This window comes from Calliphora vicina, chromosome 3 (genome assembly GCF_958450345.1).
Source record: "Calliphora vicina chromosome 3, idCalVici1.1, whole genome shotgun sequence".
Taxonomy (NCBI): domain Eukaryota; kingdom Metazoa; phylum Arthropoda; class Insecta; order Diptera; family Calliphoridae; genus Calliphora; species Calliphora vicina.
Genome location: NC_088782.1, coordinates 129,787,293 through 129,814,449, shown reverse-complemented (window position 1 = coordinate 129,814,449; position 27,157 = coordinate 129,787,293). Strand labels below are relative to the sequence as shown.

At 28.1% G+C, this 27,157-nt stretch overlaps 1 protein-coding gene across 4 annotated transcripts in view; it reads left to right on the top strand.

Moving 5' to 3' along the window:
* LOC135955609 (receptor-type guanylate cyclase Gyc76C-like) overlaps positions 1-27,157 on the top strand; it is an 86,241-nt gene that overhangs the window by 25,743 nt on the left and 33,341 nt on the right. For all 4 annotated transcript variants that reach the window (XM_065505965.1, XM_065505963.1, XM_065505964.1 and 1 more), the window contains one exon: positions 17,933-18,020. The gene's annotated coding sequence lies outside the window, so the exon portion shown is untranslated. The remainder of the gene's footprint in view (positions 1-17,932; positions 18,021-27,157) is intronic.

Below are 27,157 nucleotides of genomic sequence, written 5' to 3'. Positions count from 1 at the left end.
ATACAAGTGTAATGGGTCAAAGTACTTATATAATCACTTTTCATCAAATTCATTCATACAAATGGGACTTAATATTTAAGTTACATAAATTAATTAAAATAAATCATGGATTATAAGGACTTATTATAAGTCGTTAATGGATTTAGACTTGTTAAAACATTACAAAATGGTCACAACGTAAACTGCTCCCCTACCTTTAAAGAAAGCGATACTAATTTAACTTAAAATATTCCAAACTAAATGAGACACATATTGATTCCTTCTTCTTCTATATCTGGAAGGAATAATAGGATAATTTTTATTTTGAAATTTCATGTAGGCGTGGCACTTCCCATACAAAGTAAATAGTTATTATGGAAAATCTGGTGAACTATTGTATAATTGTGAAAGCCACAAAACCATTGTGTGCAGCTTGGCTAAAAATGGGAATGATTGGATAAATGGGCGTGGCACCACCCATACAAAATAAATATTTTTTTTTGTATATTTGCAGTACTGTAATTGTAATAGTCTTCAAATTTTATACGGAACAATTTCTCATCAGTGCATGAAGTCTAACCAAAATTGGAACGGATCGGAACAGGGGGTGTGGCACCGCCCATACAAATTAAATATTTATTTTCGAATATCTGGGAACTATAATTGTGAATGTCTTAAAATTTTGCCCGAATATAACCCTAATTATCTTACATAGTTTGGGAGAAAATGGGCGGTATTGCATTAGTGGGCGTGTCACCTCACATACAATGTAAATTGTTAATTTCGAATATCTAAAGATCTATAATCGTAAAAGTATTTAAACTTTGCTTGAATAAATTTCTTATCACTGTACAGAGTTTGGCTGAAAATGGTATGGATTGGATTAGTGGGCGTGGCACATATCATACAAAGTAAATATTTATTTTCGAATATCTAGAGTACTCTAATAGTGAATGTCTTAAAACTTTATCTGAATCAATTTCATATAACGGCATGAAGTTTAACAAAAATGGGAATGATCGGAACAGGGGTTCAAAAGCTGACAGAACAACTAATATCCTATGATGAAACATAAACCTATAGAAAACAAAGAAGATTCTCAACCTAAATAGGGCAAACTGAACGCCCATGGCTAGCATTGTTCTATCTGACAATATATTTTTTATGATAAAGCGGTTTTAAGGTGGAAAATCAGATCTTGGTGAAACAAATATTGTTGTTATGGCAATTTTTTTCTGATTTTCTGATCGTATATCTGATATAGTATGGATCCGTAAGATAACTTAGGTCTTCGGAAAGTTGATTTTAACTAACATACAGAGATCGTTATAACAACTTTTCAAGCTATAATGATCGAAAATATATATATTCTTATATTCGTAGATCGTTTTAAAATTCTTGGTTTAAAATATTTTTTAAAATCTGTCCTTATCATTCTATAGGGTATTAAATATTGTAAACGAAATCACAATTAATAAATATTGTTTCAACATCATTAATTAACTAAGTATACCTTTATTATAATATGAATAACGTTTAGGCTGTTTCAGTAATTCTTTACGAATGCATGACAATTTGAACATTTGTGGCAGAGTATTGTATGGTTTGTGGTTACAGTGGTATGAATTACTCTCAGCTTATTTTGAGATTTAAAATAAAAGAAATGATAAGGCTGGACCCCCAGCATATATGAATGTTAAACAAAATAGGATTATTTAAGGATTTATATTCAACTAAACAAAATATTTTAAATAAATTTCAAATTGTAGCTGCTGGTTTAAAAAGGATTTGTTTTAGTTTTAAGTGTTTAAGCTGGAATTTAGATTGTTCTCTGTTGCTCTAAAAATCATATTTTGGAAAATATTTTAAATTAAAGTTGCTCGGCTCGTACATAAATAACTATCAACGATTTGGAAAATATCTATATGAAAATATACGAATATGAATGAGTTTATGGTCATTAAAAAGGATTTACCAACAAATTCGTATCCCCCTCAAGTATGAAACGAATGCAGCTAATGGTTGCTTAGGTAATGCTTATTTTTGGAACACTAAATTGGCGATATGCTATTATTTGGGTTTTTTTTCTTTGAAAATTAAGTTCCAGTATACATGATTTTATTTTGTTTGACTAAACATAGTAGAAATGATGTTTGTGTAAAAAATATGTGTATATATACGTACTTTATATCTAACATTTATCTAATCTCAATAGCTATTTTGTATTATTAAATGCTGACGCAGTTACACTTGTCAGTTGCTAATTAGTTTGTGTTTCCATTTTATAATGATCTGCCAGGAATTGAAAATGTAGTGTAAATGAAATGTGAGAAAAGGTTAGAGTGTAGCAAAAAAAAAAATAAAATAAACACCTTCCCATTACTTTACAACTTAATAATTTCTAATTGCAGAATTTCCCTTGTTATTTGTTCACATTATTTCTTGTTCACTTAGTTATACCAACTAACTACTTAATAATCTCAATTTGCCCTTTAGCTAGCTGCTGGCCATATTTTCCACTTATATTTTAATTTTTTACTTTAAACATTTCTTATCCTTAGTTGTGGTTTCCCTTTTAAAGGCTGTCATATAAAATATTGCTTTTAATTTGAGAAGAAAGTTTTGCGAATTGCCCAGTAAGAGAGAAATTTGTTTGTAGTTCTTTGTTTTTTTTAAAATTTTTTTAGTAATTACTACAGTTGCAGTAATTTTTAATAAATAAATGGTTTTATGAGAACATTTTTTTTTTCTTTATTTTATAAGCTTCTGTACTTTTGCTTTGAGCAAATATTTTCTTATTTAACTGAATGTGAAAATTAAAACTGTCTAAAACCCCCAGTAGCAGCCAAATAGCACATTTTAAATTACCATACATTTTTGTAGAAATTCTTAAATAAAAAAAATAAAAACAAGCTCATTAAATTTTAAATAACTTGTTACAAATATTTTATGGGAACTTAAAAGCCACATTGTTTTTTTTCTAATTTAAATTTCAACTAATAAGAAAAAATGTACTACAACAAGTAAATAATTAACAAAATGCACAACAATATTAAAAATATATAAACATTTTTGGTAACAAGTCCCGTGTTTAGTTAGACTGAAAAGTATTTATATTTAATCAATTTTCCAATTACCACTTTGATGTGAATATCTGCATTTAAATTGTAAATACTTATTGTTATTATTGTCTAGCAAAAATTCCATTTCTTTATTGGGGTAATGGAATATTTTTATTCGTTTTCGCTAAAATCAAACAATTTTGACAAATTTTATATGCAACATTTTCGACGAGTTTTCTACTATAGAAATCTTTTTATTTATGATTTTGATAGATAAGATTTATAAAGAATATTTGAAAAAAGGAACATTTTGTGTAACTATTCGACCCAATAAATTTTCTTTCAGTTTCCTACAGAACCTGTTTTTAATACAGATTTGTAGAAGAATATTTAATAAGTTTTCTGTAAAAAAAAAACATTTCGACCGCTTTCTTTATTCACATAATTATCTTTGAATTTGAATTAATATAAAACATTTGGGAACAAGTGGAAATAAGTCTCCTTTCCTTGCAGTAAATTAAAATTTCTTTACTACATTTATATGATTTTTAAGCAGTTTTTACAATTTGTTCAAAAAAATTCAGAATTTATTCCTATCATTCATGATAACATAATCAAAGGATAATTCAAATTTCATTAATCACCAATTAAATATAATTTCATAGGAAAGTATATAGAAAATATGCATAATTTCAAATTAAGAAACAAATCTTCAGATTCATAAACAAGTTTTTGAAATTTATCAAAGCAAATTTTGTCTTGTAAATGTTTTATAAATTGTTTATGAATATGAGGAAAAATCTTTAATATTTAAAAAAAGCCTTCACCTGTTAATTGTAATTAACTGTTATGTTGTTTTGCTTAACAAGTTTTCAAAATTCAAAATAATTGGTTATCATTTTTGTGTTGAACTTAAAAAATCTGGTTTTGACTTATTGAAACAGAATTGTAATTTAAATAAAAACACAAATTTATTACGACATCTATACGTGTCTTTAACTTTAATTTATGTCTTAACATTAAAGTTAACTGTTGGTGTTTAACCCTTGACAAAACGAATTGTTTTTATTAAATTGTTGGGGAGGTATATTGATTTTGTCATTCCGTTTGTAACATATATATTCTGGGTGCTCATAAGATTCTAAGACGATCTAGCTAGGTCCGGCCGTCCGTCCGTCTGTTGAAATCACGATAGGACCCAAATGAAATGAGCTAGCTGACTGAAATTTCCCACAAATATTTATTGGTATTATGTAATATTGGTACCTGATTTCACCTATCCCCCATACAAATGTACCTCCGGAATTATGCGACAATCCCGATAAAATGTTGATAATTATAGCGAAAATCGGGCAACATTTGACGCTAGTTCAAAATGAATTCAACATTCATAATTGTCTTAAAATAATTAATATCATGATGAAATTGGACATAAACCAGTTTTATTAAGCTAAATATTTCTAGCTACTTTAGTGAGGATCGGTTTGGATCGGTAGTATAGTTTTATTAAGTTTTCAATTAAAAAAATTATCGTTTAATTTCAACATTACTACTGTTACTGTGGGGGTTTACTGCAAATATTTCCAATACTTAAAGGAATGAAATGTTTCCTAATTTAATAGACAAAATCCTTGAAATGATTTTTTTTTTTGGAAATAATGTCTTGACAATAGAGCTAAACTTTTGATATATTTTTCCAGACACTAGACTGCTTCATTATGGAAATGTTGTTTGGTTGCAGTGCGAGTAAATCGTATAAAGAGTTGTGTTGTCTTTTATATAAACGATGAACTTGATTAGCCTTCATTTGAGATTACAGACAACAAGGTGCTTCTGTTCTGGTTACTCTCTGGCCATTTATTTCTGTTTTCTTCGGTTCGTTTTCTTATTATTGATTGTTGTTATTGTTGATGATGTTATATTTATAAATATTTAAGGCCAACCAGTGATGCTGTTTATTTTGTTTGTTTTATAATTCTTTATTTTGTGGCAAATTGCAAGTGCATTTGTATTAAATGTGCTAAGTATAGTATTTCATTAAAACTCATACATGTAATAAATTATTATTTATTGTATAAAAAACAATACATAATGAAATATTCACTAAACTGCGATAACGCATCATGGTTACGAATTATGGCTATTTATAAATACTTATATTTATTATGCATGTGTATTTATATCACTCAATTATTTAGAATTTAAAATTTAATATTCAACGTAAGTACACTGAAAGAAATGTAATGTGTGATATTCATTATTAATTTAGAATGCTGTGCATATTCTGGTTCCTTGTAAAGTTAGGAGGTTTATCTGGCTGTATATCGGTTGGCATCAAGTCTTGATAATCTGCAGAGCTCTGTGTACAGCTATTCTTTCAAGAATTTTACTATTGAAAATCAGAGAGACATTTGATTATTCACGAATATTTTTGGAGAGTTCAGGTGAAATATACATTCTAGATATAGCGCCATGATATTTGGCTTTGGTGTCGATTCGACTGGTTGGCCACGCATCACATACGATCTCTTACGCTTCAGATTATTGTAATTAATGCATCCATTTTTCATCATTGGTATGCTTCAGCGGTATTTTTTTTTGCAAATTAAAAAAGTAAAGCAAAACTTCCAGCATGTGATACAGACTTTATTTCTCTAATGTAATCTGACCAGCTATTGATTGAAATTTTTGTTTCTTATTTTCACATTTCTATGAATTTCGTTAATATTCGTGTTGTTTGTTTGTTTGTTTGTAAATAACCGATCATGTTTAGTCCCTAGTTGCTATCAGTGCCGACCACTGTTGTAAAGACGAGTGCTTTTGTCCTTCTTTGTGACAAAGCGAGATTTCGTATCAAACTTACGAAGTTTTGGAGTAATAAAAACAGCCTTGATTTCTCATTTCTGCACCAATTGAAAAGTTTTTTATAAAATACTGCTGCTTTACACTGAATAATTTATTATTTATTTATTAATTATGTGTCGTGAAGTCCAGTTTTTTAAATAATAAGTTAATTGACAATGTAAACAATAGAATTTCAATTCAACAATAAAAGAAAACCCCTGAAGAAGTTTGAAACAAACAAACGAAACGTTGGGTAAATAATAATAAAAATGAAAATACTTTGATTTTTATTTACACATTTGGTAACAAATGATTGACCATAAATAGCCCGTAAGATTGGAATCTTAAAAACTAAAATTATTTTTTAAGTTGCTGTGAATCAAACAAATACATATTCGGAATTGTTGCTAAGCAATTTTGTTATGATTATATGGCACTGATAAGATTAGTTAAAGAGATATGGGATTTACAGAAATGTTTTTTCACTCTCATTTGTTAAACAAAATTACTATACTTTATAATAAAATGTATAGCAATGTTTCTAATAATGTGTTCCAAAATTCACTCAAGATTTGTAGTTGTTGCCAAACAAAGACATAAACAATTTGCAGCTTTAAATTTTGGGTTAGTAAAAATGGAACATTTCACGAGAGAATAAAGCGTTTGCATTGTTGAACAATATTTCAAAATTAAAGAAAGTTTGGTTGAATTTTCGAGGACAATCATCAAAATTTGATATTCATCTGATGGCTTGTTAATCGTCAAAATTGTCGCATTTTGGAGTTCAGAGAACCAACATGTGTTTGTCGCGTGTCACTGTCACGTGAATTGTAATTACAGCATGAGACATTTCCTGGTAGTATACTCTCTCGTTCTAGTTATCAGAATTGGCCACCTAGATCGTGTGATTTAACATCTTTGGATTTCTTTTTATAGGTTATTTGAAGTCAAAGGTCTATGCCAAGAAGTTCACAACGTTTCATTAATTGAAGGAGTGAATTTAACGGTATATCAGTGAAATTCAGTCACATTTGGGTGCCACGATAGTGTGCTGGACTATCAATCCAAGGGTTGAGGGTTCGATTCTTGCCAGAGACTCTGGGTGTTTCTGCAGACAAGCGAAACGTTCGCAGTTGGTATTAAATTTTGAAGAATCTTTTATAAATATTTCAATTCCATTTCCCAGTGTAAGATATCTATGATTATATAAATATACGAATCTCTGCATGTTAATTTCTGTTTTTTTGTTTTTTATTGTTGCATAAATAACTCAACAAAATTTAATCAATATAAAAGCTAAATTAAATGCAAAAACTTTTTTGTCGTCACCACAACTACGCAAATAATACATAACTTAAACACACAAATGACCAATTAGACTTTTTTTAACGGTTAAGTAGTATCTCACAAATAAATTCATACAATCATAATTTGCTAAAACAATTTATCTGTATTCAATTCTTGTGTAGTTTAGTTTTTTCTTTATTTTTGGGTTGACAGAGAAACAAAAAAAACAACAAGAGAATCGTATTAATACAAGATAAAAAATGATTCTTATCTGCAAACACATTAAATTTGCGTTATAGATAAGGATTCTTTTTTTATATATTTTCATATAAATAAAATAAATTCTTACTTATCAAATAATTTACTGACGCTACAAATTCATGTACATTCATACGAGCATACATAAATACATTTGCAGTGGGTGGTAAATATGGCAAGGCCTTTGAATTCCGGCCCTTTTGGGCCTTTGAAAATACCAATATTTTTATAAAGTTTGTTATAAAAATATCTAAATGATATACATAAGTGCAGCTTGGCCTTGAGTTTGTTAAAATAAGGCCTTTGTTAAGGCCTTGTTACTCTCTATTTTAAGTGTTAGATAGTTGTATCTGATCTCATACATACACAATTGACTGTATGTATATTTTTGACAATATGATGGTGAAAAACAAACAGAGCTTGCAAGTACAAACATACATTCATAGATTGGTTATTATTATTTTCTCATTTTCCTAACAAAAGTAACTCACATAGAGAAACACATTAATACAAATACACTTCTTCATAGTGTGTGATTATATATGAATGTATGTATGTGTTGCTATTTGTATATACACTTAGTGCTATTCAATTAAAGGCGGGACTCTTATATTAGCTACAAATTTTTATTGATACTGATAACGCTTACTCAATGTCAGCGTATAAATTATTGCTATTTCAAAGCAATAAATTTATAAAATCTAACAAATTTGTTTCTTCCATACATATTTATGTGACACCCTCTATATGGTGCCAACTAACTACATTTTAAACATTAATTAAATTTACTGTTGCAATACAGACATAGCTATTTAAACAATATTCTATATTTATAATATTAAACCAGAAAATTATCTTGAGCACAAACAAGTGTACTAGAGATAACAAAGATAATCAGAACATCATGAATTTGCAGGTTAAATACGAGTATGTAGCAGGACTCACCTGCTATCAACAGTATTTTAAGATCTGTCTAGATAAACTAAATTCAAACTTTGTCTAAATTTAGACAAGCACTCTTGCAATCATAATTTATGTGAAATTTCTAAATAGCATTGAAATTTATTTTTAACCAAGTTTTATAATATTGTTTTCTTGCTTGTAGCAAAAGTTATAAAAGCTAAATTATAGTGCTCCACCTTGCTACATAAAAACAATAATTGATAACCAAAAAAATAAAAAATAAAAAGGTTGGAAGGTTTATAGACCGTCTAACTTAGTTCAAAAAAAATATAGTTTTATTTATTTATGTACGAATGGAAAATTCTTATTATTTATTTTTATACCCTTCACCATGAGTGGTAAGAATGTTTAAAAATTAAAAAATAAAAAATTAGTTTTAAAAAATTTATTTGCCATACAATTTGTTTCACTAATAAATTAAAAAAAAAGATTTTTAAAATTTTTTTTTAAAAATTTAAAAAATAAATTTTAAAAAATTCGTTTGCCATACAATGTGTTTCATTAATAAATTAGGAAAAAAATTCGTTTTTCTTAAATTTTACATACATGATTTATAATTGACTATAGTATTTATACCCTTTACCATGAGTGGCAAGGGCAGGCGCGGATCCAGGTCAACCATTTGGGGTGAAAAATTAAAATTTATTTTACATTTTGCTTTTTTTTCCCTTTTTCATATGAAAACTTTTCGGATCAGCGCCTGGGCAAGGGTATATATATATGTTTGTCCTTTTGTAATTTCTACATTTTTCATTTGCAACCCCACAAAGTTTATTTATTTTGGATCGTTATAGATAGCGGATTCGATATAGCCATGTCCGTCTGCCCGTCTGTATGTTGAAATCAACTTTCCGTAGCTCCCAAATAGCCTACATACATGATTTATACATCAAAATATCCGCTATTTATATGCTATTTAAAATCGAGAAAATCGGCCCACAAATGGCTGAGATATAAGGAAAACTCCAGAACAACCTCGAATTTTGACCCCTTTTTGATCTATATCTGGATTACTAAGTCATTAATATAGACAATATGGATATCTGATGATAGATATTTCAAAGACCTTTGCAACGGCGTGCATAAGGCCATTGTAAGTCGGACCTACAGTGGGACAAAATAGGAAACAATGATTTTTAACACGTACTTTTTTTCACCAACAAATTTGTTCGTAATAAAATTTATTTTACTAATAAAATTACAAAAAAAAAAAAATTTTAAAAAAATTAAAATTTTTTTTTTTAAATTCAAAAAAAAATTTTTTTAAATTCAAAAAAAAAAATTTTAAAATGGAAAAATAAGTTTTAAATAATTCATTTGCCATATAATTTTAATCACTAATAAATTTAAAAAAAAAATTTTTTAAATTTTTTTCACTTAAAAATTAAAAAATAAATTAAATAAAATTGGTTTTTCTTAAATTTTGTTCACCTAAAAATATTTAAAATTTTTATTTTAAAGTGTAATTTGGTGATGGGTATATAAGATTCCGCACAGGCGAATATAGCTCTCTTATTTGTTTTTTTTTACAATTTTTTTCTTCTGTATACCATGTGCTAATAATTTCAGTAGTAAATGGTTATGCTGATGGTGTTAATTGAACTTCTAACAGTGATAATGTGTAAGTTAAATTTGTCATTCAACAGTGGGTGGGAGATTAATCAGCGGTTGTAATGAAACTAGTTCCATGGCCTGCAGGACAATGTACTTATAAAATGTTTGCTGCATATGCCAAAATCCCACACGTCACAAGCACTAAATGCAGCTTGTCAAGCAATTTTGACTGTTGCTAACCCCCCATCATAATACGTGTATAATAACTTTCAAGGAAAAATTCATACATATATAATAAATTTACTTTAAACTGTGTTATCAAAATGCTTTTTCAATGTTTAGATTGAAAAAAGTTCCTAAAGTTTTTTAAGAAATTCATAAAAAGAAAAAAAAAACTTTTTGTATTCATGCATCTAAAATTTGTTGAAGCATTAAAAAGCAACAATAAAGTATTCATTGTTTCAAAGGCAAATAAATTACAGCAAAATGTAAATGCTGGCTAACACATGTAGTTAAAAAATTTAAAAATCTAGTTTGTTTTTAATTTGTTTTTAAGCAAATAAGCTATATAATAAAGAACTTAATACTTTAATACTAAGGAGTGAGATCGAAAAATTCTTAACATACATATATGTTTATAAAAAAGAAACCACTAAACTTACAGCTTTAATTTTTTTTTTATTTGATTGAAATTATTATTACAATTTACAAAAAAAATTATTTTTATAGTTTTAATCACTAGTGATGAAATTTTGAACCTTTTTCGGAAACCCTTCCATTAACGTTTTTATAGTGCTTTCTGTCACTTTGCTCGAACATGTAGTCCATCTCCGTTTAAAATCTACCACACTTTTGGACACCTTTTTTGTACTCTTCAATTCTCTTTTAACAAGAGCCCAATATCTCTCCACTGGCCTTAGCTCCGGGCAGTTTGGAGGATTTGCCTCTCTTGGTACAAATACCACATTATTGTTCTTGTACCACTCAAGGGCTTGTTTGCCATAGTGACAGGATGCCAAGTCAGGCCAAAAATAAGTGGACACATTATGAAGTCTTATGAATGGAAGCAGCCTTTTTTGTAAACATTCCTTGATGTAAATTTCGGTATTTATAGAGCCCGTTGTAACAAATGAGTGGCTTCTTTTGCCGCAACTGCATATTGCTTGCCATACCAAGAACTTTCTGGGAAATTTTGTCTGCTTTTGGGTCCTAAACTTTTCTTCAACATTCCCTCGAGCATCAGCAACATAAAATTTTTGACCTGGAAGTTGCGAAAAATCTGCCAGAACATACGTTTCGTCATCCATTATGCAGCAAGAATATTTTTTTATAAAACTTGACTTCAATTTCCGTGCTCTGTTTTTGGCCTCTAAATTTTTAGTAGCGTTCCTGTCAGGAACTTTTTGAGCCTTGTATGTTTTTAAACCTGCATTAGCTTTAACTTTTCGTACCAAATAGTCCGAGCACTGAGCTAACCGGGCTGCTTTCCTACCGGATGTGTTGGGAGCTCTTTTGAAAATGCGTTCTATTTTTTTGGCTTTAGAAACATCATGTGGACCATTCCTTCTACCTGAACCAGGTTTTCTATCAACTGACAAGTTCTCCCGGTACTGTTTAATAACATTGGAAATAGTTTGACGGCAGACCTTTGTATGCTTGGCCAACTTTTTGTAAGACCAAGTTGGGTTTTGTTGAAAATATTTAATAATTTCAGTACGCACTTTTTTCTGGTCACTCATTTTAATCAGATTAACAAAAAAATTAATATAATTGACATTACACATAATAACTGACATGTTTTTCAAAGGTAACTTGATCAAAAAAAAATTCAAATTTTACTTGGGTTAAAAAATGTAATGAAAAACGTGTGTTAAGAATTTTTCGATCTCACTCCTTAAATCCGATTTGTATTTTTTATATACAATTGTTTATAAAACAAACTCATATACTTCTATAAATTTGTAAATGCTCTTAAATTGTTTACCGCGAAAAAACCTCCTCGTTTGAAGTGCTTTCATACTTGTAGCAGGAATTCATAGTATCTACCACACATTAAACGACACACACTCATATCATATCAATCATAATTCCATATGATTCTTAATCCAGCAAAACTTTCAAGTAAAGTGTTGAAATGCTATTATTCTGACACTTCACGATTTATACAACAGCATTATTTTAGCACTGTGATGTAAGTCATTACTTGCATATCATTAAAACTAGTTACTGGTAATGACTTCAGTAACTCATTGATCATAAAAACTCACAAAAGCCGTGATCAGTAATATCTGAACTTGCTCATGCTAATAACTATTGGGTGTATGACTTAAAAAAGTGCGGGATTTACCATAGATTGCGATTTAAAATAAATGATTTTAGAACGTTTTTTTGATTCTCCTGTAAAATGTGTTAAAAAGCTTTGCAAACGATATGTTTAATAACTGTTTAGTTAATTATAATTTATCCTGTTCCTATGAAGCAAACATTTTAATAACTCCTTAAAATGTGTAAATTGCAATGAACCACACTTTGAAACTGCAAGCTATTAGAAATTTTACTTACATTTGACATCAACAGAAAACAAAAACTCTAAGAAACTTTACAATGTGGGTCGAGATAACCCAGCAAACAGTTTCTTATAGCAAACGAAAATAAGCCTACGATTTGCTATAGATTTGCTACAACATGTATGGATTTGAATAGTTGTTACCCGTTGTTTGCAGGGTTTATTTTGTGTCACAATAAAATTTATAAGCTGTTTTGTCTTGTTTGTAGATTTGTACCTTTAAGTAAGTGTTAATGGAAAATTGAAAACGGTGCATAGAATATTTAGTTTGAAATACACCGGAAGTGTAGCTAAGCATACAGGTTTTTAAAACACTCACTCTTTCCTCTTAGCAAGTAAGTAAGTGAGTGAGTGAGAGCATTTCGTTGTAAGCGTGTGTGTCAGTGTAGGAAGTTTAAAAAAACTGTTTTTTTTTTTTTTGCTGTGGCTGTATTGTAAGCTAATAATTGTCTTTAAATTGCAACTATTTTTCCAGCTTATAGTCTTTGCAGTTGTGTGTTCCTGCTCTAAACACATACAAAAGAATAGTTTTGTCTATCTTGTGGAAATTTCAAATGAACTTCAAATGTGTTGTTGCATTTGTAATACAGAAGAAATAATATTAATTCAATTATTTTTGTTAGTTTGTTTGTTTGTATAAAAAACTAAATTAAATATATTTTAATATATTCTAAGAAAGTTTGTGCATAATAATACCATAGCATAGCATAGTTTCATTTTACTTTTCTTTTCTTTTAACCAGAAAACAATAAGAAAAACTAACATTTTATTTAATATTGAACTATAAAAATCCTAGAGGTTTCCGTTAAGTGGATTCTGCTTTCCATTTTATTCTCTTTATTCTGTAGTTCATTTGGTCGGTTCTTCATCATTTGTTTTTTTTTTTTCAGGGACATTGGTTATACAATAATTTATAACAATCGTTGTTGGTAGTTTTAGTTTATTAGCAAACTATTTTGTAGGTAAATACAAGAATTTGGGCTTGTCTACTTTTATTGTTAACTGCTGTTTGTCAAGTAAATAAAAATTGACAAAGTATCCCCTAAGTTGCTTATCCCCCCTTGAGTAGCCATCAATTTAGTATTTTGTCTTAGAGTCTTGGTGATATTTTGTTTGTATTTTGTATATAAAAATGTTTTTTTTTTTATTTCAATTCGTTTCATATTAAATACTCGAGACATTAACTGGACATTATGAATCGCTTTCTTCCAAGTGCTTTTCTGCAAATTGTGTTTATCCTTTTGTGAATATTTATTTATTTTCTTTCTTTATTTTAGTTTTTATTTAAAAGACTTTATGACCATGTTTATTTATGCCTCTGGTATAAGTATTTCATATTGCTCGATATTTTCTTTATGTCAGTTAGTTAGTTAGTTAGCTGCTTGTTTGTTTGCTTTAATGTTCACAAAACTGTTTACCTTGCAATTTTCCATTAACATTTCTGTTGCCATAATTGTTGGGAAAATTTATGGGAACGTGCATATTTTAACGCTATTTTATTGTGGGGGTAATTAAGAAGTTATGCCTTTTATGGGGTTTGTATGGATGTAGGTGAAACTGTATAGCTCTGACTAATCGTATGTGTTCATATAATATTTTAGGAATTTTCCAACATTTCAGTTTATGTTAAATGCTGTAAAAGCGGTTTTGTTATGTGTTCCATTAGGATCTCCTCAGCAAATAAAATATAATTTTAAAATAACCCTTTAAAAAAGATGTTTGGTTCATTTTAAGTATAATTTCGAAAATTTTGTTTTAAAACCTTTGTTTAATTTTTACTCATTTGCTCCAAAATATGATTATTTCACATCATAAATGAGGGATTTGAAAGGCTCATTTACGGTTCGATCACTTCCTCAATTATGGAATCTTATATAACCTTCACAAACGTACACTTTAAGATAAAGAATGAAAAAAAAAGTTTTAATAACATTTTTTTTCATCCAAAATTTTTTTAAACGAAAAATAATTTTTTCTCCAATATTTTTTTCCTTTTTTTCAAAGATTTTTTCTAGATTTTTTTTCACCAAAAAAATTTTTTTTTTTAAATTTAATAAATTTAAATAACAATTCGAAAAAATTTTTTTCCAAAAAATTAAAAAACTTTTGAAAAAACATAAATTTTGTTTGCCTAAAAATATTTAAAATTTGTTTTTTGAAGTATAATTTGGATAGTTGTCTTACTTACCGTAATAATCCAATTTAGCGTTACCGTTTCGAATTTGTAACCAAACTTGCCTATAATATATGTATCTAGTCAAGGAAAAGTCCTAGATCAATCAAATTCGAAAGGTTGTCATATAATGAACCAAATTTAAATTTTAGGGGAGTCACTGTTCTAACTTTTGTTCGTGGACAGACCTAATATACACACATATGAAGTATTTTTCAACACTCCCAACAGCACTAGATTAATACACATAGACCCTAAACTCTCCTGTCAAATACCTAACTCAGTTGTTAAAAACCTAAGTGGTGAGAATGAATTTTTGAGTTACGTTTTTGTGAGTTTTTTTCTAGTTTCCACTCTATGTATATTTTCTCTATGGCTAAAGTATCTTAATATTTGCCATATAAATCAATTAAATTTTAAAGAAAAATCAGTAACGTATACTTTTAATCGGTATTTTGAGAAATATATTATAAAACTTAAAACGATTTTTTCCTGTTAAAAGTCATTGCTATATAAGGCTGCTTAAAACAACTGCTACCTTAAGAATCCACTAAACCTAAATATGTGTTTCCTTAATTAAATTAAAAATATATGTATGTATATTACTTCGTACATTAATTAAGTTCCTATTAATTGCATTAACAGGATGCTAATACAATTTATTAAAATAAATGAATTGATAATATGCACTATACTTGCTAATAACAAACATTAATCAATTAATATTTATGTATTATAATTTATATTTTAAATTAATACATTGTAGAGGGAGAAATAAAGAGCAAAAATATGAAATAATCTTGAAAATTTGTTTACAAAAAAAACTTAATTGTATAATAATAATAACAATAAAAAAAATCTATTTTTAGAACAAAAAACAAAAAGCTTTATTAGTGGAAGTACGTGAATTAGTTTATAATCTTTTGTGTGCTGTGACTGATAGACAAACAATGGAATAAATATTGTACAAGTAGTAAATATATTTACTACGGACGATTGTTGTATATAACAATCATGAACATTCTATTAACACTTTAATACAACTACTTATGCACTGCTTTTATAACTACTACTACTAACACAATATTTCAAATAGCAAAATTTAATAAAATTAAGATTTTTGCTAAGATTTCGTTTAAATTATTTTACACAACCGTATTAAACTGGTTGTAGAATCCTTTTTCATTTACTTTTTGTGAGTAGAAAATATTAAGTATATTTTTTATGTTTCCTTTATATGAAATTCATTTTCACTTTTAATGATTGATGGAGTAACAATGACTTTGGTTTCATGTCATTGAAATTTCCTGCAACTAAAAGCAAAAAAAAAGAGAATAATATAAATGATGCTTATCATAGTTTCATACTTGTTGTAGTAAAAACCCTGCAGTTTTAATTAAAGGTTAACAATGAAATCAGACAAACAATGAAAAGAGCAATGCACAAAGAATAGTGAGTGCTTGTTGCAATTTACTACAGATGAGTATGTACATGGGAGGCAAGCAGCAGTTACTGCATGGATCTGAATGCGTTATAAAGCTGTCGATTTTACGATTATATGAGGTGTTTCTGTCATTATATGAGCAGTCATAAGCAGAATATGGCATAACTATAGTGATCTTTGTCATGTCCGTGGAATGAATGACACCTTAATGGTGTCTACAGCTAGGAGCTTTGCTGTACGATATCCTATTACCCCAATTAAGGTGGTTTTAGACTTGACGAAGAGAAAATAAAATTAAATTTCATCCATATCCCTACACATTTGACAAAAAGTCGTATATCTATTAATTTTTCCTATTTCACGATCAGTACAAAGTAAAACAAATATTAACAGATCATATTATTTGTATGGCAATATCAACTATAGCCAGTCGAAAGCCTTGCAAGTAGCTTAGTAGGTAACTAGTGATAACAATTACTTATTTATAACGTCTGCAGGGTATAGTATGTCACTAAGTAAATATTTACACATCTCTCATGTACATGTAGGTATTTTTATAAGGATTCAGATTGTTTTTATATGCATTCATGTATACATATGAAATTCCTGATATAAAGACCATAAAACTATTTATACTACTTAATATCCTAGACATATGTATATGATTTTCTTCCTGTTTGATGCCTTTAAGCCTTAATAAGCTATTGTCATTGTGCCCAAATACATGTTAATACTTGTATAATTTATCATATTATAATCATAATTTAAATATACAATTGCGTACAATTTATTTTTGTTATTGGACACGATGGTTGATAATGTTGTGTTAATCAGAAACAGCTGCAGTCAATGTTTTTCCAAACAACTTCCGTTTGAGTGACAGGTTACAATGAAATTTAATAATATGAAGTTGATAAACTTCATGAAATGAGAGTAAATTACCGTGAATTAATTTATTAAAGGTCAACTGTTGGTTGATGATGTTAAAATAATTTAAATTTGAACAGTAAATTTTAAGTTTTTTTTTGTTTTATTTGCTAATAAAGGAATAAAATAAGACAAAACTTAAGTGGAGCCACATATGAGGCTATCAGCGCAAAAGTGGTGTAACCCCAAACTATTTACTTATTGGTATATTCAACTTACATCACTTTTGCTTCATTACTTTGTTATATTAACTGTCTGTTCCACGATGTCGTAAGAAAAATGAGTCGAATTAATTTGCATGAAAAACGCTCAGTTTTTTAAAATTCTTACGAATAGTTTTCATAAAAATTTTTTCGAAATATTTTTTCGACATCGTGAAACATGCCTTCAGCTCCATCTGATTTTGTATACCAATAGATAGCTTACCCCAATACTGTAAAAAAATTGTGGGTTACACCACTTTTGCGCTGATGGCCTCATATATAAATAATTATGAAAATCTTCGGATTTTCTATTATATTCCTACATTATTAATTATAATGTGGATATTTCGATATAAAAATTTATTATATTCTTAGAGGAAATGAATCTGAAACACTACAACGGGGACTGTCCAGTGTCAGTTCCCTTCATCCTAGGTAAATCATAACAAATTAGATTGAAGTGATATGTATATTCTCTTTCAACATTTTCATAACAGAAACGGAGGGATATTCCGTTTAATAGAAATTAATTGAGGTATGAAAACCAATTACATATATTTTTTTTGCAAAATACATAATAAAAAGTTATTTTTTATTACCAAAAACTATAACACAATGTTCTTTCTTTTCTTTTTTAAACTTTATTTTTCCCATTTTTTTTTTTACTTTCAGTTATGGATAAATGAAATCAGTAGTGGTTTATTGGTTTTTTACAAAATTAAAAACACGTCAACTGCTTCAATCATCACAATAACACCATGTGAGTAAACATTGGGGAAAAAATGCATTTAATACTACCACAATCACGAAAATTCATCAACACATATGTACATGAAAATATTTTAAGCAATTTGGGGTAAAATTGTTGATGATTTTTGTGCTAAAAACAGGATGGAAAATTGTAAATAAAATAATTAAATATAAAATTTCTACTATATTTACTTTTGTTGTGTATTCTATTTATGTATATAATTTTGACATTTAAATATATGTACATATATTTTATGCAACATTAAATGCAATCAAATGATAATAAATAAATTCTATGGATACGGTTCCAAAATAAGTTTGTTTAATAGACTGCAAACAAAATATTAAACAATTTTAAAACTTCTATTTCAAATAATTTTGAATTCCCATAAAATTTAAATTGGTTACACATCTAAATTATAATAGAAATTGATCCTATCCTGTTAATATCCTTCATCATGAATAGTAAGTTTGTCATTCTGTTTGTAATTTTCGACTGTTGAAATCAACTTTCCAAAACCTCTAAATAACTTACAAACTTGATTAATACATCAATATATCGATCGGGTATAGTCCTGCTTCAGTTGCTATTTGAAATCGGGAAAATCGGCATATATTTACATATTTTACATATTTTTTCCTATAACTTGATTCCTAAGTCATGTATATAAACAAGATGGATATAAAATGAACCACATTTCAAAGACCTTTCACACGACGATTAAAATGTCCTAGACATTTGGACTGACAATGGATCAATGATGGAATGAAATAGTTCTTAGGCGTATAAAGCACCGCTAGTGTAAAGCTTTTTGCTCTATAGATTTTTGGAGCCGTCTATTGTGCAATTCTACACTTATGTCTGTATTTATGAAACTACATATAAATTTAAATGCATAGAATGCATATATACATAGATTTCAAATTATTTTTTTCATATTAATTTTACTTTTTAAAACAACACGCTCAACACTATTATTATGTAAATAATTTAATAATGATTTGAAAAATAATTAAAGGCTTTTAGCTATTTATTTAAAACAAAGATGTTAAACATATTTCAAACATAATATGTATTATAAATTTCAATTTAAAAAGGCCAATAATAACCAACAACATTTTTTTGTTTCTAGTTGGTAACAAAACGCTGGCCTTTGTTAGTTAATGATTGTATACAAAGTAGATACTACTGTTTATATTGTTATTTAAATTTGGCTTTGTTGAAATTATTATTTAAATCAAATGTTTAAACAGTTTAATCATCGACAAATGAGCATTGATATGATTTGTATTATTAATTGATTTGAATAAACTTAATGTGACCAACTAGAGGAAGAAAATACATGGTTCTGGGGAAAGTCTAACTTCTGTTATCTGTGCAGTTTTTGTTTCCATCCGGGGTATGCTTAGTCTGACCAGGTCTGCTTCCTTTGAAATCATCTTTACCACAGAGCTTTCTTGTATCTTAGGGATATGTTTGTTAATAGACGAAGCTTTTAATAGAGGATTCGTCGAAATAAAAGCTTCGGCTCTCGGTCGACTCAAGACTTATTATCGGAAAGTAAATGCAACGGATGCAATTCAAGGAGATGAATTCGTTGGCTCTATAAGTTGGGAATAGCTAATGAGTACAATTCGACAAGATAAATGCTTCGGCTCTCGGTCGTCTAATTATGGATTTTAACTACGGCATTAGTACGAAGTAAGAATTATAGTCTCGTCTACTTAATCTTTATTACCCGGAAGCAAAGCATAACTAGATCGGGAGTTTGATTCTGGTTTCCTTTGTTCACGTTTTTCTTAGATGTCTTAGAATCAAATTCACATAAACTATTTGGGAATTATTAACAAAAATAGCCACAGAGAATTTCACATGGAAATGTGACACTTTTTATAAAGAAAAGCTTGTATTCTGGATCCTTAGAGGAAGGAGAGGTGATATAACGATTTCTGTCTGTCTGTCTGCCTTTCTGTCTGTCCCCTTTTACAATGCAGAAATTGAAAGACAGACATATTTCTCATTCTCTTTTGAACTAACCTAAACCTGTGTAATACACGCTTTACCTCTTCAATCCCTCGCCTACAAACATCGTCTGTCTGCCTTTAAATTTCTGCATTGTAAAAGGGGACTATGTAGCTTGAAATCATATTTCTGATGTTATCTTAAGAACTCACATCTTGTATCAATGTTAATTCGAAAAATTTCCTGAATGCAGCGAAGAATCAGTAACGTTAGTTGCATCTTTGCTGCATAACATTACATTACTGCTGGAAGTAATAGTATGGCCGAATTCATTTCGATTGCATTTATTTCATACTGGTATAATAGACCAAATTTTCAAATTTTATTTATTTTTATTCTGCATTGTTTTGGAAAATTGTACTCGTATTTGTTCTAAATATTACCAAAATTTCAAACAATATTTAAGCCTCCAGACAGGCACTTGGTTTTGTTATATTTAGTTTCTTTTTTATTAATATGTATTAGGGTCGCCCCGTTTGTATGGAGGAAAAATAAGGTGTATCAACACCTGGCATCAACATTTGGTTAGCTGAATCAAAGGATAAAAATGTTCTTTTTAAGGTTATTATGATTTTTTTATATTTCTCGCAAAAGCAACATTTGAAAGATTAATATCATATGAAAGGTCTTTGAAAATTTTGGAGAATTTAACTTTTATTTTAATTGGGAACTTCCACTACATTTTTTTGGGGCCAACCTAATGTATATATGTATGTATGTAAAAGGTTTTATAATATCACACATTTATTTTTATTTAGTTTTAATTATTTCAAGCCTTCAATGGTCAATTAATGAATGTTTTGTTTTAATTATACAATCACTTATGTATTATTACTTTTTTTTATTATTAGTACATAGACATTTTTATTATTATTGTTTTTTGCGATGGTGTTTATTCTATTATTAACTTTACAAATTGAAAGTCATTTGTCATAGACAATGTGACAGCTGTATAGTTGTGTTTTTAATAAACAAACAAATAAATAAATTAATTAAAAATACACATACATAAACGAAGAAGAAAATAACCATTAAACATTTGTTATGATTTTAAAAATAAAAATTATTGTGATAAAAATGTTTTGTTAATAGAAGAAACATTTTATTAATATTAATTAACTAATTTATGTTAACAATAACAGAAAATTAATTGAACTGTTATATTTAATTCAATTAAATCCCCTTTTTTGATTATTATGTTAATTATGATATTTTATTAAATACATATAGAAAAGAAGTATTAGACATGCCCCTAATTATATTTCATAAATAATAAATAAGTAACAAAGACTTTTCGAAAACATATATTCTTAAAGAAGTTAGTATGCAACCCATAACATATCAGCTGATTCGAAATGTATACATTTTTGTAATAATGTAACTATCTTAAAATAATTGTTTTTCCTTACAACAAAATACAGGTTTAATATTTATATCTTACTGTATTTGTTTCAATACTGCTCATTTGTTTATATAAAATAAATTCATTTCACAGTATGAATACATTACGCACATATAGAAAAAGGATTGAATTTCTACATAATTATTTATTTATTTCTTTATTTCTTTATACACATAAGTATTATGTAGAAACCAGCAAATGCTCATTAAATTAATTATAACATATTGCTATAATTAATGACATATGTATTTTTATTTGTCAAATAAACTATAATAGAATTTTCGCTTCAATTGATTATTGCTTATGTATGTTTATTTAACTATTCTTTGGAATTAATTCTTAATTCTAAGACTAATGAGTGAGTGGTAGGGTATACATATATGAGTGGACTTTTGACAAAACAAATGAAGTGGATTTTTCCGGAGAGCGTAAAAAATTTGAAAATTCCAATTAAGTTGTTTTGTCAAAACTACACAGATATATAAGTTTGTCATTCCTTTTGCAAATTATCTCTATTATGAATCGATATAGATGACGGAATCGATAAAGCCACGTCCGTCTGTGTGTTGAAATCAACAATCCGAAGCTTCCAAATAACTTGCACATGTGATTAATACATTAGTTTATCGGATATACTCCTGGTTCGGTTATAATTTAAAATCAAGAAAATTGGCCGGAAAATGGCTCAGATATTAGCAAAAAACCATGACCAATTATACTGTCCAACAAATTAAGACTTTTTAATTGGAACAGAATAGCGACCCTAGGACTATTTATATTAAAACATTTTAGCACTTTCGGGTAATAAATCGATTTTAGGCTATTTTTTCTAAAAAAAAAAAGTGAGACCCAAGGTGGAGTGTAATTTTGCTAATTAATCGTAAAGAGCTTTATTTACAACTTTGGTGTCTTTGGTGACCCCCACTAAAATTTTCCGGCAAAAATTTTCGTAGACTATTTTAATCCTTAAATGTCCTTTTTGAAAGGACTTTTTTTTGATTTTCTCAAATTGACCCCTAAAGAGAGCACCTCGTAAAATGCCACAATATAAATCTGACAATAAGAATTATCTCAGACATTAACTTACACCATTTTTTTTATTTAGTTTAAAGCTCCTTTCGATAAAAAAAATTTAAACATTGATCCACTGTAAAATAAACTCAGACCAGCTAGCCTATAAGTTTATTCTACAAAAATGACATGCCCTTTCAGAATTATACGGTCACTTTTCTGTTCCAAAAATGCTGCTGAGATATGCGCAATATATTACAGATATATCATAGTTGTGATATAATCAGAGCTATATTTTTAACATGATTATATGTTATTCTACAATACTATGGTCACTGCAATTATTTATACGATAGCCGTAACCATAACCCCAGTTACCATTCACAATACTGCTGCAGTCACATATATGGTTGTAGTAGTTAAGTATGTTATGTTTGTGGCAATCATGTCCATAATGAATGATTATATCATAATATGTTGCATTCAGATTATGATAACCACATATCAATAAAACATTTAGACATAATCATTAATCACGGAAATTATTGTCAAAGACATATATTAAATTACTACTACCATAAAATGATTGCAGCAATCATGTAAATTTGTTGCTCAAATTTTCAGCATTTGATTTTTAGATGATAGTGGACAATTAAACCTTGGTAGCATCCATAATTGCAATATAAGGTTGGTCTTGTATACATATTGCAACAGTATACAAAACTGTGTATTTTGAAATTTTAATTATTTTTTTTTCATTTGTGTAAATGAAATTTTTACTTTAACTATGCACTTGAAACGTCATTAAACTGTTATGCCTGATTTGTCACTGTTAAATTTATAATATTAAATTTTGCTAACTGCAAAACACTATTCTAACAAATGAAACAAATAAAATAAAATATGTTTGTAATATTTTTTTTATTAAAATAGAATATTTAGAATTGTTGGCTTAGTTTTCCATCGAAATGTTATAAATTATTGTTAAGGTTGTGAAAAATAAAAGGAAAAACAGTTGCTCATTTGTTATTGCTTTTGTTTTACAGTAATTTGTCAAGTATTACACACCCACACTCTCTGTTTTATTTTACATGTGTTTGTTGTGTGAGTGGTTATTGTTATTGTTGTTTGGTGTCAAGTGCAGTTATTAGGCCATAAATATCCATTTAGTTGTACATTTTGTACGTAAAAATACACTGGACTGCAGTGCAATTCTTACACAGTTACACTATAGTGTGTTAGTGTATGGCTTGAACGTTAATTTATTAACTTTATGTTTTTTTAAAGCACTTCTTTTTCCCTTACATTTAATCCCAATTTAAATTTCCGGTTTACACACCCACCTCTATGTAGAATTTTGTGTATATGTCTAGTTACATATGTATGTGTTAGATTTATAAGTGTTATTTGTTGTTTTTTTGTTGTTGGATTTTTTTTACAGATCTTTTTGGTTTTTATTAATTATTTCAAGTGTTTTTTATTTATATATAATTGTAGCAACACAATTGCAGTAAATTTACATACACATTCATTCATTTATATGTATGTATGTATGAGTATGTGCTGTGGTGTTTTGTTAGTTTTTTACTCCCTGTAACATTTCTATTGTTGTTAACTTATTGTGCTCTCTATTTTTTGTGGCCAAACAAACGAACAAATTTTTTAATATGATTTTGTGTTTTTTTTTCTGTTATCCAGCAATCTATGTTTTTTTGTTTGTTATTGATATATAAACTTTTGCTATAGATAGATACATACATACAGTGGTTGACAATACAATAGAAATTTTTTCAATTATTCAATTAATAGGTCCAAAAATCCCCCAAAAAATAAAAAGTAGATGGTATTTCTTTAATATATTTTTCATTCTATGAAATAATTTTTTAAATTTGTCACACATATACCCTATTTTGACATTTCCATTTTTAATTTTACGAATTTTGAAAAACTCGCGATTTTATTCACCATTTTCGATTTTGAAAAAGTGACAAAATTCAACAAAGTATGTATATAATATGAATTTATATATTGTTAAGCTGTGGTCTGATTGGGATCCATAGGAATATTTGAAAATAAATGTGCAATCACAATGCAAATACATTTTTCTGATGCAGTTTTGACAAATTTCTAACCTTTCTCTCTTGCTATTAAATTGTCTTTTCTTGGAGTAGTTGTACGAGATCTTACTACACCTATTTGTTGAGTCTTTCCAGTACTTGCCTAACGAAATTATGGAATATAGTTTTCCAAACAAAGGTTTGTATTGTATTGTCATCCACTGTATATACACTTTTTACGTAGTGTGTTTTTAATTATTTGTTTTTGTGCAAAACTCATACATGCAGACACAGTTATATTTACAATACATGCCATATTTTTGTTTAGGTGGCCCTTCTTTAAAAAATATGTGGTCAAGTTACCTGAATGCGTATCCCTTTAAACTGTATGAATTTCAGGTTAAAAATTAAATTTGATACACAAAGAGTACTCCAGAAGCTTTGATAACACCCCCTAATCCTCACTTAGATCTTCTAGATTTTCTAGGTTTTTTATAGAGACAGTGAAGTTAAATAATCTAATATATCCCCAGGTGTTAAAAAAATCCAATTAAATTCCAGAAATTTCTAATTATATTGCACAAGTTTTTAATTATATTTCGACTCTAGTCTCTTAACTTGCCTTGTCTCTAGTCTATTGTAATTTCGCATTGTTTACAGCTACAAATACTATCATGTTCGGCCCCTGGTGGCTATGATTGGCGACCACTGGTATAGTTAACCAACTAGAGACAGACTTGAAAAAGACTAGAGGTTAATAATAGGCTTGACAAATGTTTGAGACGTACAAAGGAAGCCAGACTAGAGTTCATTATAATTGTTTGCTGTCCAAGCATGAAATTCTTGCTTCATTTCGAAAAATTTGAATCTCTTACGGGATCATCCAGATAAAGTTTATATTCAGAAAAATTTTCAGATGATGTAGATTCTAAATTATTTTGTTTTAAAAGTTCAACCTAAATATATGTTCAAGGTCCAATAATATTAAAAATTTTTATTTAGAAACAAAATATCATATATATTTTATATTTGAAACATAAAAACAATTTTTAATTAAATTTTTTTTCAACATCTAATTTTTTGAAAAATATTAATATTGACAAATAATTTCTAAACGTTTTCCGATTTTACTTAAATGTTCCGCATTTGATTTTTAGATGACGGAGAACAATTTAATATCTTGAGAAATCGAAAAACTCTATTGTGCATCTAAAATGGACTACAAGTGGTATGAGTAATAAATATTCTTAATATTAATTCCCATTACACTTGCTAAGCACTAAGTAATTCAAGCTAATTTCTTATTTAAGGCGTTTAAATTTATTTGAAAAACCTCTGGTCACCTTAATTATAGTAAATATTGTTATTTTTTTATTTTTTTTTTTGGTTTAGATTTGTTTGTAGACTGCAATCTCCCGAGATTGTTATTGTTGTTTGGTGGGTGCCACAAAAACAAAAACAACCACAACAACCAAAGCAGTTTTGTTTCTGTTATTGTATTTTTTTTTTCTTCTACACAATACACTCGAAGAAAATATTTCATGCATATGTACATATGTAGATACATAAATATGCAATAAGTATTATACAGTTTTTGTTTGTGTATTATTTACGCCACACAGTGTCGCGGCAGAAAACTACAAAAACAAAACAAAAAAAAGAAGTTTATTTTTAGCTTAACGTATTTTTAAATGGCCTTGGATCGTGTACGAGTGAGCGTGAATTTGAAATAACCAAACGATAATCTTGAAATAACCAAACAATGATCATGTCTGTTTTCGTTGTAAAAAAGAAATACAAAAATAAAACAAATACAACAAAAAGCTGCAAACAAAAAAAAAAAATTGAGCGCCATCTAAAGTACGACAAATTGAAAACAAAATAAAATACAGACATACTAATAAAAACAACATGATGATAGTTAAGTATTTAATTTTGTTTCTTTTTTTTATTGTTCTTGTTGTAAATATGTACAAAAATATAGTATACTACGAGTATATAAAAATAATGTCGTAGAAAATTTTCAGCGCCAGTCAATGGCCAAATGACAAGAAAAAAAAATCAAAAAAAAAAAAATATTGTTTACCGACGAGCATTCAAATAAATACCTATAAACATACACTTATATGTAAATATAAATTGATTTATTTATTTTTTTTAAGAGGGTAGGCTTTTAAATTCCCTTCAAAATATAACCAAATAGAATTTCAATACTAACAAGCCACCCAGCAATAACTTGCTTTTCAATGACTACTATTTGCGTTCTGCATTACTTGGAAGTGGTTGTTTAATGACTTATTTGTTATCTATTCTTTAACAGCTTATTTTCTGGTAATTTCCATGAGCACATTCTGTTTTAACTGATAATGACTTCTGCAAGATCTACTTATCTAATTAGGTTATTTAAGTCTACTTGGCAATGAAAGTTTTAGCTTGGCTTGTCACAAACTTTAACAACAACGATTTTATATTTTTTTTAGATATTTTCTAAAGACTTATTAGTTTAAACTCGTAAAAATTTAAATTGCATTGCAATATTACATTTGTTCTAAGAAAATCTTGACAAAAATTCTACAAAATGTTAGTCACTATTACGTATTAATAGAAATATTTATTTATTTTACCCCGAAAAGTCGGACGTATGACAGATGCAA